Here is an 18,996-nt window from a genome sequence, read left to right as displayed (position 1 = left end):
GTTGAAAATTTTCATGACAGGATTTTGGCTTCAAAAAAGTTGAAAATTTTCATGAAAAGATTTCGGCTTCAAAAAAGTTGAACATTTTCATGAAAAGATTTCTTCTTCAAAAAAGTTGAAAATTTTCATGAAAAGATCTCGGCGTCAAAAAAGTCTAAGATTTTCATGAAAAGATTTCTGCTTCAAAAAAGTTGAAAATTTTCATGAAAAGATTTCGGCTTCAAAAAAGTTGAACATTTTCATGAAAAGATTTCGGCTTCAAAAAAATGGAACATTTTCATGAAAAGATTTCGGCTTCAAAAAAGTTGAAAATTTTCATGAAAAGATTTCGGGTTCAAAAAAGTTGAAAATTTTCATGAACTATTTCGGCATCAAAAAAGTTGAAAATTTTCATGAAAAGATTTAGTTTTCAAAAAAGTTGAAAATTTTCATGAAGTATTTCGGCTTCAAAAAAATGGAACATTTTCATGAAAAGATTTCGGCTTCAAAAAAGTTGAACATTTTCATGAAAAGATTTCTGCTTCAAAAAAGTTGAAAATTTACATGAAAAGATTTCGACTTCAAAAAAGTCTAAGATTTTCATGAAAAGATTTCTGCTTCAAAAAAGTTGAAAATTTTCATGAAAAGATTTCGGCTTCAAAAAAGTTGAACATTTTCATGAAAAGATTTCGGCTTCAAAAAAATGGAACATTTTCATGAAAAGATTTCGGCTTCAAAAAAGTTGAAAATTTTCATGAAAAGATTTCGGGTTCAAAAAAGTTGAAAATTTTCATGAACTATTTCGGCATCAAAAAAGTTGAAAATTTTCATGAAAAGATTTAGTTTTCAAAAAAGTTGAAAATTTTCATGAAGTATTTCGGCTTCAAAAAAATGGAACATTTTCATGAAAAGATTTCGGCTTCAAAAAAGTTGAACATTTTCATGAAAAGATTTCTGCTTCAAAAAAGTTGAAAATTTACATGAAAAGATTTAGGTTTCAAAAAAGTTGAAAATTTTCATGAAGTATTTCGGCTTCAAAAAAGTCCAAAATTTTCATGAAGTATTTCGGCTTCAAAAAAATGGAACATTTTCATGAAAAGATTTCGGCTTCAAAAAAGTTGAAAATTTTCATGAAAAGATTTCGGCTTCAAAAAGTTGAACATTTTCATGAAAAGATTTCGGCTTCAAAAAAGTTGAACATTTTCATGAAAAGATTTCGGCTTCAAAAAAGTTGAACATTTTCATGAAAAGATTTCTGCTTCAAAAAAGTTGAACATTTTCATGAAAAGATTTCGGCTTCAAAAAGTTGAAAATTTTCATGACAGGATTTTGGCTTCAAAAAAGTTGAAAATTTTCATGAAAAGATTTCGGCTTCAAAAAAGTTGAACATTTTCATGAAAAGATTTCTTCTTCAAAAAAGTTGAAAATTTTCATGAAAAGATCTCGGCGTCAAAAAAGTCTAAGATTTTCATGAAAAGATTTCTGCTTCAAAAAAGTTGAAAATTTTCATGAAAAGATTTCGGCTTCAAAAAAGTTGAACATTTTCATGAAAAGATTTCGGCTTCAAAAAAATGGAACATTTTCATGAAAAGATTTCGGCTTCAAAAAAGTTGAAAATTTTCATGAAAAGATTTCGGGTTCAAAAAAGTTGAAAATTTTCATGAACTATTTCGGCATCAAAAAAGTTGAAAATTTTCATGAAAAGATTTAGTTTTCAAAAAAGTTGAAAATTTTCATGAAGTATTTCGGCTTCAAAAAAATGGAACATTTTCATGAAAAGATTTCGGCTTCAAAAAAGTTGAACATTTTCATGAAAAGATTTCTGCTTCAAAAAAGTTGAAAATTTACATGAAAAGATTTCGACTTCAAAAAAGTCTAAGATTTTCATGAAAAGATTTCTGCTTCAAAAAAGTTGAAAATTTTCATGAAAAGATTTCGGCTTCAAAAAAGTTGAACATTTTCATGAAAAGATTTCGGCTTCAAAAAAATGGAACATTTTCATGAAAAGATTTCGGCTTCAAAAAAGTTGAAAATTTTCATGAAAAGATTTCGGGTTCAAAAAAGTTGAAAATTTTCATGAACTATTTCGGCATCAAAAAAGTTGAAAATTTTCATGAAAAGATTTAGTTTTCAAAAAAGTTGAAAATTTTCATGAAGTATTTCGGCTTCAAAAAAATGGAACATTTTCATGAAAAGATTTCGGCTTCAAAAAAGTTGAACATTTTCATGAAAAGATTTCTGCTTCAAAAAAGTTGAAAATTTACATGAAAAGATTTCGACTTCAAAAAAGTCTAAGATTTTCATGAAAAGATTTCTGCTTCAAAAAAGTTCAACATTTTCATGAAAAGATTTCTGCTTCAAAAAAGTTGAAAATTTTCATGAAAAGATTTCGGCTTCAAAAAAGTTGAACATTTTCATGAAAAGATTTCAGCTTCAAAAAAATGGAACATTTTCATGAAAAGATTTCGGCTTCAAAAAAGTTGAAAATTTTCATGAAAAGATTTCGGTTTCAAAAAGTTGAAAATTTTCATTAAGTATTTGGGCTTCAAAAAAATGGAAAATTTTCATGAAAAGATTTCGGCTTCAAAAAAATGGAACATTTTCATGAAAAGATTTCGGCTTCAAAAAAGTTGAAAATTTTCATGAAAAGATTTCGGCTTCAAAAAGTTGAACATTTTCATGAAAAGATTTCGGCTTCAAAAAAGTTGAACATTTTCATGAAAAGATTTCGGCTTCAAAAAAGTTGAACATTTTCATGAAAAGATTTCTGCTTCAAAAAAGTTGAACATTTTCATGAAAAGATTTCGGCTTGAAAAAGTTGAAAATTTTCATGAAAAGATTTCGGCTTCAAAAAAGTTGACCATTTTCATGAAGAGATTTCGGTTTCAAAAAGTTGAAAATTTTCATGAAAAGATTTCAACTTCAAAAAGGTTGAAAACTTTCATGAACTATTTCGACTTCAAAAAAGTCGAAGATTTTCATGAAAAGATTTCTGCTTCAAAAAAGTTGAAAATTTACATGAAAAGATTTCGACTTCAAAAAAGTCTAAGATTTTCATGAAAAGATTTCTGCTTCAAAAAAGTTGAAAATTTTCATGAACTATTTCGGCATCAAAAAAGTTGAAAATTTTCATGAAAAGATTTCTGCTTCAAAAAAGTTGAAAATTTTCATGAAAACATTTAGACTTGAAAAAATTTGAATATTTTCATCAAGTATTTCGGCTTCAAAAAAGTCGAAGATTTTCATGAAAAGATTTCTGCTTCAAAAAAGTTGAAAATTTTCATGACAGGATTTTGGCTTCAAAAAAGTTGAAAATTTTCATGAAAAGATTTCGGCTACAAAAAAGTTGAACATTTTCATGAAAAGATTTCTTCTTCAAAAAAGTTGAAAATTTTCATGAAAAGATCTCGGCGTCAAAAAAGTCTAAGAATTTCATGAAAAGATTTCTGCTTCATAAAAGTTGAAAATTTTCATGAAAAGATTTTGGTTTCAAAAAGTTGAAAATATTCATGAAAAGATTTCAGCTTCAAAAAGGTTGAAAATTTTCATGAAAAGATTTCGGCTTCAAAAAGTTGAAAATTTTCATGAAAAGATTTCGGCTTCAAAAAAGTTGAACATTTTCATGAAAAGATTTCTGCTTCAAAAAAGTTGAAAATTTTCATGAAAAGATTTCTGCTTCAAAAAAGTTGAACATTTTCATGAAAAGATTTCGGCTTCAAAAAGTTGAAAATTTTCATGAAAAGATTTCGGCTTCAAAAAAGTTGACCATTTTCATGAAAAGATTTCGACTTCAAAAAAGTTGAAAATTTTCATGAAAAGATTTCGGTTTCAAAAAGTTGAAAATTTTCATGAAAAGATCTCGGCTTCAAAAAAGTTGAACATTTTCATGGAAAGATTTTGGTTTCAAAAAGTTGAAAATTTTTATTAAGTATTTCGGCTTCAAAAAAATGGAACATTTTCATGAAAAGATTTCGACTTCAAAAAAGTTGAAAATTTACATGAAAAGATTTCGACTTCAAAAAAGTCTAAGATTTTCATGAAAAGATTTCTGCTTCAAAAAAGTTGAAAATTTTCATGAAAAGATTTCAACTTCAAAAAGGTTGAAAACTTTCATGAACTATTTCGACTTCAAAAAAGTCGAAGATTTTCATGAAAAGATTTCTGCTTCAAAAAAGTTGAAAATTTTCATGAAAAGATTTCGGCTTCAAAAAAGTTGAAAATTTTCATGAAAAGATTTCAGCTTCAAAAAAGTTGAAAATTTTCATAAAAAGATTTCGGTTTCAAAAAGTTGAAAATTTTCATGAAAATATTTCGGCTTCAAAAAAGTTGAAAATTTTCATAAAAAGATTTTGTTTTCAAAAAGTTGAAAATTTTCATGAAAAGATTTCAGCTTCAAAAAGGTTGAAAATTTTCATGAACTATTTCGACTTCAAAAAAGTCAAAGATTTTCATGAAAAGATTTCGGCTTCAAAAAAGTTGAAAATTTTCATGAAGTATTTCGGCTGCAAAAAAGTCTAAAATTTTCATGAAAATATTTATGCTTCAAAAAAGATGAAAATTTTCATGAAAAGATTTCGGCTTCAAAAAAGTTGAAAATTTTCATGAACTATTTCGGCATCAAAAAAGTTGAAAATTTTCATGAAAAGATTTCTGCTTCAAAAAAGTTGAAAATTTTCATGAAAAGATTTCGGCTTCAAAAAAGTTGAAAATTTTCATGAAAAGATTTAGACTTCAAAAAAGTTGAATATTTTCATCAAGTATTTCGGCTTCAAAAAAGTCGAAGATTTTCATGAAAAGATTTCTGCTTCAAAAAAGTTGAAAATTTTCATGACAGGATTTTGGCTTCAAAAAAGTTGAAAATTTTCATGAAAAGATTTCGGCTACAAAAAAGTTGAACATTTTCATGAAAAGATTTCTTCTTCAAAAAAGTTGAAAATTTTCATGAAAAGATCTCGGCGTCAAAAAAGTCTAAGATTTTCATGAAAAGATTTCTGCTTCAAAAAAGTTGAAAATTTTCATGAAAAGATTTCGGCTTCAAAAACGTTGAAAATTTTCATGAAAAGATTTCGGCTTCAAAAAAGTTGACCATTTTCATGAAAAGATTTCAGCTTCAAAAAAGTTGAAAATTATCATGAAAAGATTTCAGCTTCAAAAAAGTTGGAAATTATCATGAAAAGATTTTGGTTTCAAAAAGTTGAAAATATTCATGAAAAGATTTCAGCTTCAAAAAGGTTGAAAATTTTCATGAAAAGATTTCGGCTTCAAAAAGTTGAAAATTTTCATGAAAAGATTTCGGCTTCAAAAAAGTTGACCATTTTCATGAAAAGATTTCGGCTTCAAAAAAGTTGAAAATTTTCATGAAAAGATTTCGGTTTCAAAAAGTTGAAAATTTTTATTAAGTATTTCGGCTTCAAAAAAATGGAACATTTTCATGAAAAGATTTCGGCTTCAAAAAAGTTGAACATTTTCATGAAAAGATTTCAGCTTCAAAAAGGTTGAAAACTTTCATGAACTATTTCGACTTCAAAAAAGTCGAAGATTTTCATGAAAAGATTTCGGCTTCAAAAAAGTTGAAAATTTTCATGAACTATTTCGGCATCAAAAAAGTTGAAAATTTTCATGAAAAGATTTAGGTATCAAAAAAGTTGAAAATTTTCATGAAGTATTTCGGCTTCAAAAAAGTCTAAAATTTTCATGAAGTATTTTGGCTTCAAAAAAATGGAACATTTTCATGAAAAGATTTCGGCTTCAAAAAACTTAAACATTTTCATGAAAAGATTTCTGCTTCAAAAAAGTTGAACATTTTCATGAAAAGATTTCTGCTTCAAAAAAGTTGAAAATTTACATGAAAAGATTTCGACTTCAAAAAAGTCTAAGATTTTCATGAAAAGATTTCTGCTTCAAAAAAGTTGAAAATTTACATGAAAAGATTTCGGCTTAAAAAAGTTGACAATTTTCATGAAAAGATTTCGGCTTCAAAAAAGTTGAAAATTTTCATGAAAAGATTTCGGTTTCAAAAAGTTGAAAATTTTCATGAAAAGATTTCGGCTTCAAAAAAGTTGACCATTTTCATGAAAAAATTTCAGCTTCAAAAAAGTTGAAAATTTTCATGAAGAGATTTCGGTTTCAAAAAGTTGAAAATTTTCATGAAAAGATTTCAGCTTCAAAAAGGTTGAAAACTTTCATGAACTATTTCGACTTCAAAAAAGTCGAAGATTTTCATGAAAAGATTTCGGATTCAAAAAAGTTGAAAATTTTCATGAACTATTTCAGCATCAAAAAAGTTGAAAATTTTCATGAAAAGATTTAGGTTTCAAAAAAGTTGAAAATTTTCATGAAGTATTTCGGCTTCAAAAAAGTCTAAAATTTTCATGAAGTATTTCGGCTTCAAAAAAATGGAACATTTTCATGAAAAGATTTCAGCTTCAAAAAAGTTGAAAATTATCATGAAAAGATTTTGGTTTCAAAAAGGTTGAAAATATTCATGAAAAGATTTCAGCTTCAAAAAGGTTGAAAATTTTCATGAAGAGATTTCGGCTTCAAAAAAGTTGAAAATTTTCATGAAAAGATTTCGGCTTCAAAAAAGTTGAACATTTTCATGAAAAGATTTCGGCATCAAAAAAGTTGAACATTTTCATGAAAAGATTTCCGCATCAAAAAAGTTGACCATTTTCATGAAAAGATTTCGGCTTCAAAAAAGTTGAAAATTTTCATGAAAAGATTTCGGTTTCAAAAAGTTGAAAATTTTCATGAAAAAATCTCGGCTTCAAAAAAGTTGAAAATTTTCATGAAAAGATTTCGGCTTCATAAAAGTTGACCATTTTCATGAAAAGATTTCAGCTTCAAAAAAGTTGAAAATTTTCATGAAAAGATTTTGGTTTCAAAAAGTTGAAAATTTTCATGAAAAGATTTTGGTTTCAAAAAGTTGAAAATTTTCATGGAAAGATTTCTGCTTCAAAAAAGTTGAAAATTTTCATGACAGGATTTTGGCTTCAAAAAGGTTGAAAACTTTCATGAACTATTTCGACTTCAAAAAAGTTGAAAATTTTCATGAAAAGATTTAGGTTTCAAAAAAGTTGAAAATTTACATGAAAAGATTTCGACTTCAAAAAAGTTGAAAATTTTCATGAAAAGATTTCTGCTTCAAAAAAGTTGAAATTTTTCATGAAAAGATTTCGGCTTCAAAAAAGTTGAACATTTTCATGAAAAGATTTCGGCTTCAAAAAAGTTGAACATTTTCATGAAAAGATTTCGGCTTCAAAAAAGTTGAACATTTTCATGAAAAGATTTCGGCTTCAAAAAAGTTGAAAATTTTCATGAAAAGATTTCGGTTTCAAAAAGTTGAAAATTTTCATGAACTATTTCGGCATCAAAAAAGTTGAAAATTTTCAAGAAAAGATTTAGGTTTCAAAAAAGTTGAAAATTTTCATGAAGTATTTCGGCTTCAAAAAAGTCTAAAATTTTCATGAAGTATTTCGGCTTCAAAAAAATGGAACATTTTCATGAAAAGATTTCAGCTTCAAAAACGTTGAAAATTTTCATGAAAAGATTTCGGCTTCAAAAAGTTGAACATTTTCATGAAAAGATTTCGGCTTCAAAAAAGTTGAACATTTTCATGAAAAGATTTCTGCTTCAAAAAAGTTGAACATTTTCATGAAAAGATTTCTACTTCAAAAAAGTTGAAAATTTACATGAAAAGATTTCGACTTCAAAAAAGTCTAAGATTTTCATGAAAAGATTTCAGCTTCAAAAACGTTGAAAATTTTCATGAAAAGATTTCGGCTTCAAAAAAGTTGAACATTTTCATGAACTTTTTCGGCATCAAAAAAGTTGAAAACTTTCATGAAAAGATTTAGGTTTCAAAAAAGTTGAAAATTTTCATGAAGTATTTCGGCTTCAAAAAAGTCTAAAATTTTCATGAAGTATTTCGGCTTCAAAAAAATGGACCATTTTCATGAAAAGATTTCTACTTCAAAAAAGATGAAAATTTACATGAAAAGATTTCGGCATCAAAAAAGTTGAACATTTTCATGAAAAGATTTCGGCTTCAAAAAAGTTGAAAATTTTTATGAAAAGATTTTGGTTTCAAAAAGTTGAAAATTTTCATGAAAAGATTTCAGCTTCAAAAAGGTTGAAAACTTTCATGAACTATTTCGACTTCAAAAAAGTCAAAGATTTTCATGAAAAGATTTCGGCTTCAAAAAAGTTGAAAATTTTCATGAAAAGATTTTGGTTTCAAAAAGTTGAAAATTTTCATGAAAAGATTTCAGCTTCAAAAAGGTTGAAAACTTTCATGAACTATTTCGACTTCAAAAAAGTCGAAGATTTTCATGAAAAGATTTCTGCTTCAAAAAAGTTGAAAATTTTCATGACAGGATTTTGGCTTCAAAAAAGTCTAAAATTTTCATGAAAAGATTTTGGTTTCAAAAAGTTGAAAATTTTTATTAAGTATTTGGGCTTCAAAAAAATGGAACATTTTCATGAAAAGATTTCGGCTTCAAAAAAGTTGAAAATTTTCATGAAAAGATTTAGGTTTCAAAAAAGTTGAAAATTTTCATGAAGTATTTCGGCTTCAAAAAAGTCCAAAATTTTCATGAAGTATTTCGGCTTCAAAAAAATGGAACATTTTCATGAAAAGATTTCTGCTTCAAAAAAGTTGAACATTTTCATGAAAAGATTTCTACTTCAAAAAAGTTGAAAATTTACATGAAAAGATTTCGACTTCAAAAAAGTCTAAGATTTTCATGAAAAGATTTCTGCTTCAAAAAAGTTGAAAATTTACATGAAAAGATTTCGGCTTAAAAAAGTTGACAATTTTCATGAAAAGATTTCGACTTCAAAAAAGTTGAAAATTTACATGAAAAGATTTCGACTTCAAAAAAGTCTAAGATTTTCATGAAAAGATTTCTGCTTCAAAAAAGTTGAAAATTTTCATGAAGAGATTTTGGTTTCAAAAAGTTGAAAATTTTCATGAAAAGATTTCAACTTCAAAAAGGTTGAAAACTTTCATGAACTATTTCGACTTCAAAAAAGTCGAAGATTTTCATGAAAAGATTTCTGCTTCAAAAAAGTTGAAAATTTACATGAAAAGATTTCGACTTCAAAAAAGTCTAAGATTTTCATGAAAAGATTTCTGCTTCAAAAAAGTTGAAAATTTTCATGAAAAGATTTCGGCTTCAAAAAGTTGAAAATTTTCATGAAAAGATTTCTGCTTCAAAAAAGTTGAAAATTTTCATGAAAAGATTTCAGCTTCAAAAAAGTTGAAAATTTTCATAAAAAGATTTCGGTTTCAAAAAGTTGAAAATTTTCATGAAAATATTTCGGCTTCAAAAAAGTTGAAAATTTTCATAAAAAGATTTTGTTTTCAAAAAGTTGAAAATTTTCATGAAAAGATTTCAGCTTCAAAAAGGTTGAAAATTTTCATGAACTATTTCGACTTCAAAAAAGTCAAAGATTTTCATGAAAAGATTTCGGCTTCAAAAAAGTTGAAAATTTTCATGAAGTATTTCGGCTGCAAAAAAGTCTAAAATTTTCATGAAAATATTTATGCTTCAAAAAAGATGAAAATTTTCATGAAAAGATTTCGGTTTCAAAAAAGTTGAAAATTTTCATGAACTATTTCGGCATCAAAAAAGTTGAAAATTTTCATGAAAAGATTTCTGCTTCAAAAAAGTTGAAAATTTTCATGAAAAGATTTCGGCTTCAAAAAAGTTGAAAATTTTCATGAAAAGATTTAGACTTCAAAAAAGTTGAATATTTTCATCAAGTATTTCGGCTTCAAAAAAGTCGAAGATTTTCATGAAAAGATTTCTGCTTCAAAAAAGTTGAAAATTTTCATGACAGGATTTTGGCTTCAAAAAAGTTGAAAATTTTCATAAAAAGATTTCGGCTAAAAAAAAGTTGAACATTTTCATGAAAAGATTTCTTCTTCAAAAAAGTTGAAAATTTTCATGAAAAGATCTCGGCGTCAAAAAAGTCTAAGATTTTCATGAAAAGATTTCTGCTTCAAAAAAGTTGAAAATTTTCATGAAAAGATTTCGGCTTCAAAAACGTTGAACATTTTCATGAAAAGATTTCGGCTTCAAAAAAGTTGACCATTTTCATGAAAAGATTTCAGTTTCAAAAAAGTTGAAAATTATCATGAAAAGATTTTGGTTTCAAAAAGTTGAAAATATTCATGAAAAGATTTCAGCTTCAAAAAGGTTGAAAATTTTCATGAAAAGATTTCGGCTTCAAAAAGTTGAAAATTTTCATGAAAAGATTTCGGCTTCAAAAAAGTTGAACATTTTCATGAAAAGATTTCGGCTTCAAAAAAGTTGAACATTTTCATGAAAAGATTTCTGCTTCAAAAAAGTTGAACATTTTCATGAACTTTTTCGGCATCAAAAAAGTTGAAAACTTTCATGAAAAGATTTAGGTTTCAAAAAAGTTGAAAATTTTCATGAAGTATTTCGGCTTCAAAAAAGTCTAAAATTTTCATGAAGTATTTCGGCTTCAAAAAAATGGACCATTTTCATGAAAAGATTTCTACTTCAAAAAAGTTGAAAATTTACATGAAAAGATTTCGGCATCAAAAAAGTTGAACATTTTCATGAAAAGATTTCGGCTTCAAAAAAGTTGAAAATTTTCATGAAAAGATTTTGGTTTCAAAAAGTTGAAAATTTTCATGAAAAGATTTCAGCTTCAAAAAGGTTGAAAACTTTCATGAACTATTTCGACTTCAAGAAAGTCAAAGATTTTCATGAAAAGATTTCGACTTCAAAAAAGTTGAAAATTTTCATGAAAAGATTTTGGTTTCAAAAAGTTGAAAATTTTCATGAAAAGATTTCAGCTTCAAAAAGGTTGAAAACTTTCATGAACTATTTCGACTTCAAAAAAGTCGAAGATTTTCATGAAAAGATTTCTGCTTCAAAAAAGTTGAAAATTTTCATGACAGGATTTTGGCTTCAAAAAAGTCTAAAATTTTCATGAAAAGATTTTGGTTTCAAAAAGTTGAAAATTTTTATTAAGTATTTGGGCTTCAAAAAAATGGAACATTTTCATGAAAAGATTTCGGCTTCAAAAAAGTTGAAAATTTTCATGAAAAGATTTAGGTTTCAAAAAAGTTGAAAATTTTCATGAAGTATTTCGGCTTCAAAAAAGTCCAAAATTTTCATGAAGTATTTCGGCTTCAAAAAAATGGAACATTTTCATGAAAAGATTTCGGCTTCAAAAAAGTTGAAAATTTTCATGAAAAGATTTCAGCTTCAAAAAGTTGAACATTTTCATGAAAAGATTTCGGCTTCAAAAAGTTGAACATTTTCATGAAAAGATTTCGGCTTCAAAAAAGTTGAAAATTTTCATGAAAAGATTTCGGCTTCAAAAAAGTTGAAAATTTTCATGAAGTATTTCGGCTTCAAAAAAGTCCAAAATTTTCATGAAGTATTTCAGCTTCAAAAAGTTGAACATTTTCATGAAAAGATTTCGGCTTCAAAAAGTTGAACATTTTCATGAAGTATTTCGGCTTCAAAAAAGTTGAACATTTTCATGAAAAGATTTCTGCTTCAAAAAAGTTGAACATTTTCATGAAAAGATTTCAGTTTCAAAAAGTTGAAAATTTTCATGAAAAGATCTCGGCTTCAAAAAAGTTGAACATTTTCATGGAAAGATTTCGGCTTCAAAAAAGTTGAAAATTTTCATGAAAAGATTTTGGTTTCAAAAAGTTAAAAATTTTCATTAAGTATTTGGGCTTCAAAAAAATGGAACATTTTCATGAAAAGATTTCGGCTTCAGAAAAATGGAACATTTTCATGAAAAGATTTCGGCTTCAAAAAAGTTGAACATTTTCATGAAAAGATTTCGGCTTCAAAAAAGTTGAAAATTTTCATGAAAAGATTTAGGTTTCAAAAAAGTCCAAAATTTTCATGAAGTATTTCGGCTTCAAAAAAGTCCAAAATTTTCATGAAGTATTTCGGCTTCAAAAAAATGGAACATTTTCATGAAAAGATTTCGGCTTCAAAAAAGTTGAAAATTTTCATGAAAAGATTTCGGCTTCAAAAAGTTGAAAATTTTCATGAAAAGATTTCGGCTTCAAAAAAGTTGACCATTTTCATGAAGAGATTTTGGTTTCAAAAAGTTGAAAATATTCATGAAAAGATTTCAGCTTCAAAAAGGTTGAAAATTTTCATGAAAAGATTTCGGCTTCAAAAAGTTGAAAATTTTCATGAAAAGATTTCGGCTTCAAAAAAGTTGAACATTTTCATGAAAAGATTTCGGCTTCAAAAAAGTTGAACATTTTCATGAAAAGATTTCTGCTTCAAAAAAGTTGAACATTTTCATGAAAAGATTTCGGCTTCAAAAAGTTGAAAATTTTCATGAAAAGATTTCGGGTTCAAAAAAGTTGACCATTTTCATGAAAAGATTTCGGCTTCAAAAAAGTTGAAAATTTTCATGAAAAGATTTCGGTTTCAAAAAGTTGAAAATTTTCATGAAAAGATCTCGGCTTCAAAAAAGTTGAACATTTTCATGGAAAGATTTCGGCTTCAAAAAAGTTGAAAATTTTCATGAAAAGATTTTGGTTTCAAAAAGTTGAAAATTTTTATTAAGTATTTCGGCTTCAAAAAAATGGAACATTTTCATGAAAAGATTTCGACTTCAAAAAAGTTGAAAATTTACATGAAAAGATTTCGACTTCAAAAAAGTCTAAGATTTTCATGAAAAGATTTCTGCTTCAAAAAAGTTGAAAATTTTCATGAAGAGATTTTGGTTTCAAAAAGTTGAAAATTTTCATGAAAAGATTTCAACTTCAAAAAGGTTGAAAACTTTCATGAACTATTTCGACTTCAAAAAAGTCGAAGATTTTCATGAAAAGATTTCTGCTTCAAAAAAGTTGAAAATTTACATGAAAAGATTTCGACTTCAAAAAAGTCTAAGATTTTCATGAAAAGATTTCTGCTTCAAAAAAGTTGAAAATTTTCATGAAAAGATTTCGGCTTCAAAAAGTTGAAAATTTTCATGAAAAGATTTCTGCTTCAAAAAAGTTGAAAATTTTCATGAAAAGATTTCAGCTTCAAAAAGGTTGAAAATTTTCATGAAGAGATTTCGGCTTCAAAAAAGTTGAAAATTTTCATGAAAAGATTTCGGCTTCAAAAAAGTTGAACATTTTCATGAAAAGATTTCGGCATCAAAAAAGTTGAACATTTTCATGAAAAGATTTCCGCATCAAAAAAGTTGACCATTTTCATGAAAAGATTTCGGCTTCAAAAAAGTTGAAAATTTTCATGAAAAGATTTCGGTTTCAAAAAGTTGAAAATTTTCATGAAAAAATCTCGGCTTCAAAAAAGTTGAAAATTTTCATGAAAAGATTTCGGCTTCATAAAAGTTGACCATTTTCATGAAAAGATTTCAGCTTCAAAAAAGTTGAAAATTTTCATGAAAAGATTTTGGTTTCAAAAAGTTGAAAATTTTCATGAAAAGATTTTGGTTTCAAAAAGTTGAAAATTTTCATGGAAAGATTTCTGCTTCAAAAAAGTTGAAAATTTTCATGACAGGATTTTGGCTTCAAAAAGGTTGAAAACTTTCATGAACTATTTCGACTTCAAAAAAGTTGAAAATTTTCATGAAAAGATTTAGGTTTCAAAAAAGTTGAAAATTTACATGAAAAGATTTCGACTTCAAAAAAGTTGAAAATTTTCATGAAAAGATTTCTGCTTCAAAAAAGTTGAAATTTTTCATGAAAAGATTTCGGCTTCAAAAAAGTTGAACATTTTCATGAAAAGATTTCGGCTTCAAAAAAGTTGAACATTTTCATGAAAAGATTTCGGCTTCAAAAAAGTTGAACATTTTCATGAAAAGATTTCGGCTTCAAAAAAGTTGAAAATTTTCATGAAAAGATTTCGGTTTCAAAAAGTTGAAAATTTTCATGAACTATTTCGGCATCAAAAAAGTTGAAAATTTTCAAGAAAAGATTTAGGTTTCAAAAAAGTTGAAAATTTTCATGAAGTATTTCGGCTTCAAAAAAGTCTAAAATTTTCATGAAGTATTTCGGCTTCAAAAAAATGGAACATTTTCATGAAAAGATTTCAGCTTCAAAAACGTTGAAAATTTTCATGAAAAGATTTCGGCTTCAAAAAGTTGAACATTTTCATGAAAAGATTTCGGCTTCAAAAAAGTTGAACATTTTCATGAAAAGATTTCTGCTTCAAAAAAGTTGAACATTTTCATGAAAAGATTTCTACTTCAAAAAAGTTGAAAATTTACATGAAAAGATTTCGACTTCAAAAAAGTCTAAGATTTTCATGAAAAGATTTCAGCTTCAAAAACGTTGAAAATTTTCATGAAAAGATTTCGGCTTCAAAAAAGTTGAACATTTTCATGAACTTTTTCGGCATCAAAAAAGTTGAAAACTTTCATGAAAAGATTTAGGTTTCAAAAAAGTTGAAAATTTTCATGAAGTATTTCGGCTTCAAAAAAGTCTAAAATTTTCATGAAGTATTTCGGCTTCAAAAAAATGGACCATTTTCATGAAAAGATTTCTACTTCAAAAAAGATGAAAATTTACATGAAAAGATTTCGGCATCAAAAAAGTTGAACATTTTCATGAAAAGATTTCGGCTTCAAAAAAGTTGAAAATTTTTATGAAAAGATTTTGGTTTCAAAAAGTTGAAAATTTTCATGAAAAGATTTCAGCTTCAAAAAGGTTGAAAACTTTCATGAACTATTTCGACTTCAAAAAAGTCAAAGATTTTCATGAAAAGATTTCGGCTTCAAAAAAGTTGAAAATTTTCATGAAAAGATTTTGGTTTCAAAAAGTTGAAAATTTTCATGAAAAGATTTCAGCTTCAAAAAGGTTGAAAACTTTCATGAACTATTTCGACTTCAAAAAAGTCGAAGATTTTCATGAAAAGATTTCTGCTTCAAAAAAGTTGAAAATTTTCATGACAGGATTTTGGCTTCAAAAAAGTCTAAAATTTTCATGAAAAGATTTTGGTTTCAAAAAGTTGAAAATTTTTATTAAGTATTTGGGCTTCAAAAAAATGGAACATTTTCATGAAAAGATTTCGGCTTCAAAAAAGTTGAAAATTTTCATGAAAAGATTTAGGTTTCAAAAAAGTTGAAAATTTTCATGAAGTATTTCGGCTTCAAAAAAGTCCAAAATTTTCATGAAGTATTTCGGCTTCAAAAAAATGGAACATTTTCATGAAAAGATTTCTGCTTCAAAAAAGTTGAACATTTTCATGAAAAGATTTCTACTTCAAAAAAGTTGAAAATTTACATGAAAAGATTTCGACTTCAAAAAAGTCTAAGATTTTCATGAAAAGATTTCTGCTTCAAAAAAGTTGAAAATTTACATGAAAAGATTTCGGCTTAAAAAAGTTGACAATTTTCATGAAAAGATTTCGACTTCAAAAAAGTTGAAAATTTACATGAAAAGATTTCGACTTCAAAAAAGTCTAAGATTTTCATGAAAAGATTTCTGCTTCAAAAAAGTTGAAAATTTTCATGAAGAGATTTTGGTTTCAAAAAGTTGAAAATTTTCATGAAAAGATTTCAACTTCAAAAAGGTTGAAAACTTTCATGAACTATTTCGACTTCAAAAAAGTCGAAGATTTTCATGAAAAGATTTCTGCTTCAAAAAAGTTGAAAATTTACATGAAAAGATTTCGACTTCAAAAAAGTCTAAGATTTTCATGAAAAGATTTCTGCTTCAAAAAAGTTGAAAATTTTCATGAAAAGATTTCGGCTTCAAAAAGTTGAAAATTTTCATGAAAAGATTTCTGCTTCAAAAAAGTTGAAAATTTTCATGAAAAGATTTCAGCTTCAAAAAAGTTGAAAATTTTCATAAAAAGATTTCGGTTTCAAAAAGTTGAAAATTTTCATGAAAATATTTCGGCTTCAAAAAAGTTGAAAATTTTCATAAAAAGATTTTGTTTTCAAAAAGTTGAAAATTTTCATGAAAAGATTTCAGCTTCAAAAAGGTTGAAAATTTTCATGAACTATTTCGACTTCAAAAAAGTCAAAGATTTTCATGAAAAGATTTCGGCTTCAAAAAAGTTGAAAATTTTCATGAAGTATTTCGGCTGCAAAAAAGTCTAAAATTTTCATGAAAATATTTATGCTTCAAAAAAGATGAAAATTTTCATGAAAAGATTTCGGTTTCAAAAAAGTTGAAAATTTTCATGAACTATTTCGGCATCAAAAAAGTTGAAAATTTTCATGAAAAGATTTCTGCTTCAAAAAAGTTGAAAATTTTCATGAAAAGATTTCGGCTTCAAAAAAGTTGAAAATTTTCATGAAAAGATTTAGACTTCAAAAAAGTTGAATATTTTCATCAAGTATTTCGGCTTCAAAAAAGTCGAAGATTTTCATGAAAAGATTTCTGCTTCAAAAAAGTTGAAAATTTTCATGACAGGATTTTGGCTTCAAAAAAGTTGAAAATTTTCATAAAAAGATTTCGGCTAAAAAAAAGTTGAACATTTTCATGAAAAGATTTCTTCTTCAAAAAAGTTGAAAATTTTCATGAAAAGATCTCGGCGTCAAAAAAGTCTAAGATTTTCATGAAAAGATTTCTGCTTCAAAAAAGTTGAAAATTTTCATGAAAAGATTTCGGCTTCAAAAACGTTGAACATTTTCATGAAAAGATTTCGGCTTCAAAAAAGTTGACCATTTTCATGAAAAGATTTCAGTTTCAAAAAAGTTGAAAATTATCATGAAAAGATTTTGGTTTCAAAAAGTTGAAAATATTCATGAAAAGATTTCAGCTTCAAAAAGGTTGAAAATTTTCATGAAAAGATTTCGGCTTCAAAAAGTTGAAAATTTTCATGAAAAGATTTCGGCTTCAAAAAAGTTGAACATTTTCATGAAAAGATTTCGGCTTCAAAAAAGTTGAACATTTTCATGAAAAGATTTCTGCTTCAAAAAAGTTGAACATTTTCATGAACTTTTTCGGCATCAAAAAAGTTGAAAACTTTCATGAAAAGATTTAGGTTTCAAAAAAGTTGAAAATTTTCATGAAGTATTTCGGCTTCAAAAAAGTCTAAAATTTTCATGAAGTATTTCGGCTTCAAAAAAATGGACCATTTTCATGAAAAGATTTCTACTTCAAAAAAGTTGAAAATTTACATGAAAAGATTTCGGCATCAAAAAAGTTGAACATTTTCATGAAAAGATTTCGGCTTCAAAAAAGTTGAAAATTTTCATGAAAAGATTTTGGTTTCAAAAAGTTGAAAATTTTCATGAAAAGATTTCAGCTTCAAAAAGGTTGAAAACTTTCATGAACTATTTCGACTTCAAGAAAGTCAAAGATTTTCATGAAAAGATTTCGACTTCAAAAAAGTTGAAAATTTTCATGAAAAGATTTTGGTTTCAAAAAGTTGAAAATTTTCATGAAAAGATTTCAGCTTCAAAAAGGTTGAAAACTTTCATGAACTATTTCGACTTCAAAAAAGTCGAAGATTTTCATGAAAAGATTTCTGCTTCAAAAAAGTTGAAAATTTTCATGACAGGATTTTGGCTTCAAAAAAGTCTAAAATTTTCATGAAAAGATTTTGGTTTCAAAAAGTTGAAAATTTTTATTAAGTATTTGGGCTTCAAAAAAATGGAACATTTTCATGAAAAGATTTCGGCTTCAAAAAAGTTGAAAATTTTCATGAAAAGATTTAGGTTTCAAAAAAGTTGAAAATTTTCATGAAGTATTTCGGCTTCAAAAAAGTCCAAAATTTTCATGAAGTATTTCGGCTTCAAAAAAATGGAACATTTTCATGAAAAGATTTCGGCTTCAAAAAAGTTGAAAATTTTCATGAAAAGATTTCAGCTTCAAAAAGTTGAACATTTTCATGAAAAGATTTCGGCTTCAAAAAGTTGAACATTTTCATGAAAAGATTTCGGCTTCAAAAAAGTTGAAAATTTTCATGAAAAGATTTCGGCTTCAAAAAAGTTGAAAATTTTCATGAAGTATTTCGGCTTCAAAAAAGTCCAAAATTTTCATGAAGTATTTCAGCTTCAAAAAGTTGAACATTTTCATGAAAAGATTTCGGCTTCAAAAAGTTGAACATTTTCATGAAGTATTTCGGCTTCAAAAAAGTTGAACATTTTCATGAAAAGATTTCTGCTTCAAAAAAGTTGAACATTTTCATGAAAAGATTTCAGTTTCAAAAAGTTGAAAATTTTCATGAAAAGATCTCGGCTTCAAAAAAGTTGAACATTTTCATGGAAAGATTTCGGCTTCAAAAAAGTTGAAAATTTTCATGAAAAGATTTTGGTTTCAAAAAGTTAAAAATTTTCATTAAGTATTTGGGCTTCAAAAAAATGGAACATTTTCATGAAAAGATTTCGGCTTCAGAAAAATGGAACATTTTCATGAAAAGATTTCGGCTTCAAAAAAGTTGAACATTTTCATGAAAAGATTTCGGCTTCAAAAAAGTTGAAAATTTTCATGAAAAGATTTAGGTTTCAAAAAAGTCCAAAATTTTCATGAAGTATTTCGGCTTCAAAAAAGTCCAAAATTTTCATGAAGTATTTCGGCTTCAAAAAAATGGAACATTTTCATGAAAAGATTTCGGCTTCAAAAAAGTTGAAAATTTTCATGAAAAGATTTCGGCTTCAAAAAGTTGAAAATTTTCATGAAAAGATTTCGGCTTCAAAAAAGTTGACCATTTTCATGAAGAGATTTTGGTTTCAAAAAGTTGAAAATATTCATGAAAAGATTTCAGCTTCAAAAAGGTTGAAAATTTTCATGAAAAGATTTCGGCTTCAAAAAGTTGAAAATTTTCATGAAAAGATTTCGGCTTCAAAAAAGTTGAACATTTTCATGAAAAGATTTCGGCTTCAAAAAAGTTGAACATTTTCATGAAAAGATTTCTGCTTCAAAAAAGTTGAACATTTTCATGAAAAGATTTCGGCTTCAAAAAGTTGAAAATTTTCATGAAAAGATTTCGGGTTCAAAAAAGTTGACCATTTTCATGAAAAGATTTCGGCTTCAAAAAAGTTGAAAATTTTCATGAAAAGATTTCGGTTTCAAAAAGTTGAAAATTTTCATGA

The sequence above is a fragment of the Labrus bergylta genome, chromosome 13 (assembly GCF_963930695.1).
Source record: "Labrus bergylta chromosome 13, fLabBer1.1, whole genome shotgun sequence".
NCBI classification, from domain to species: domain Eukaryota; kingdom Metazoa; phylum Chordata; class Actinopteri; order Labriformes; family Labridae; genus Labrus; species Labrus bergylta.
The sequence above is the reverse complement of the archived record's forward strand: the minus strand, read 5'-3'. Positions refer to the sequence as shown.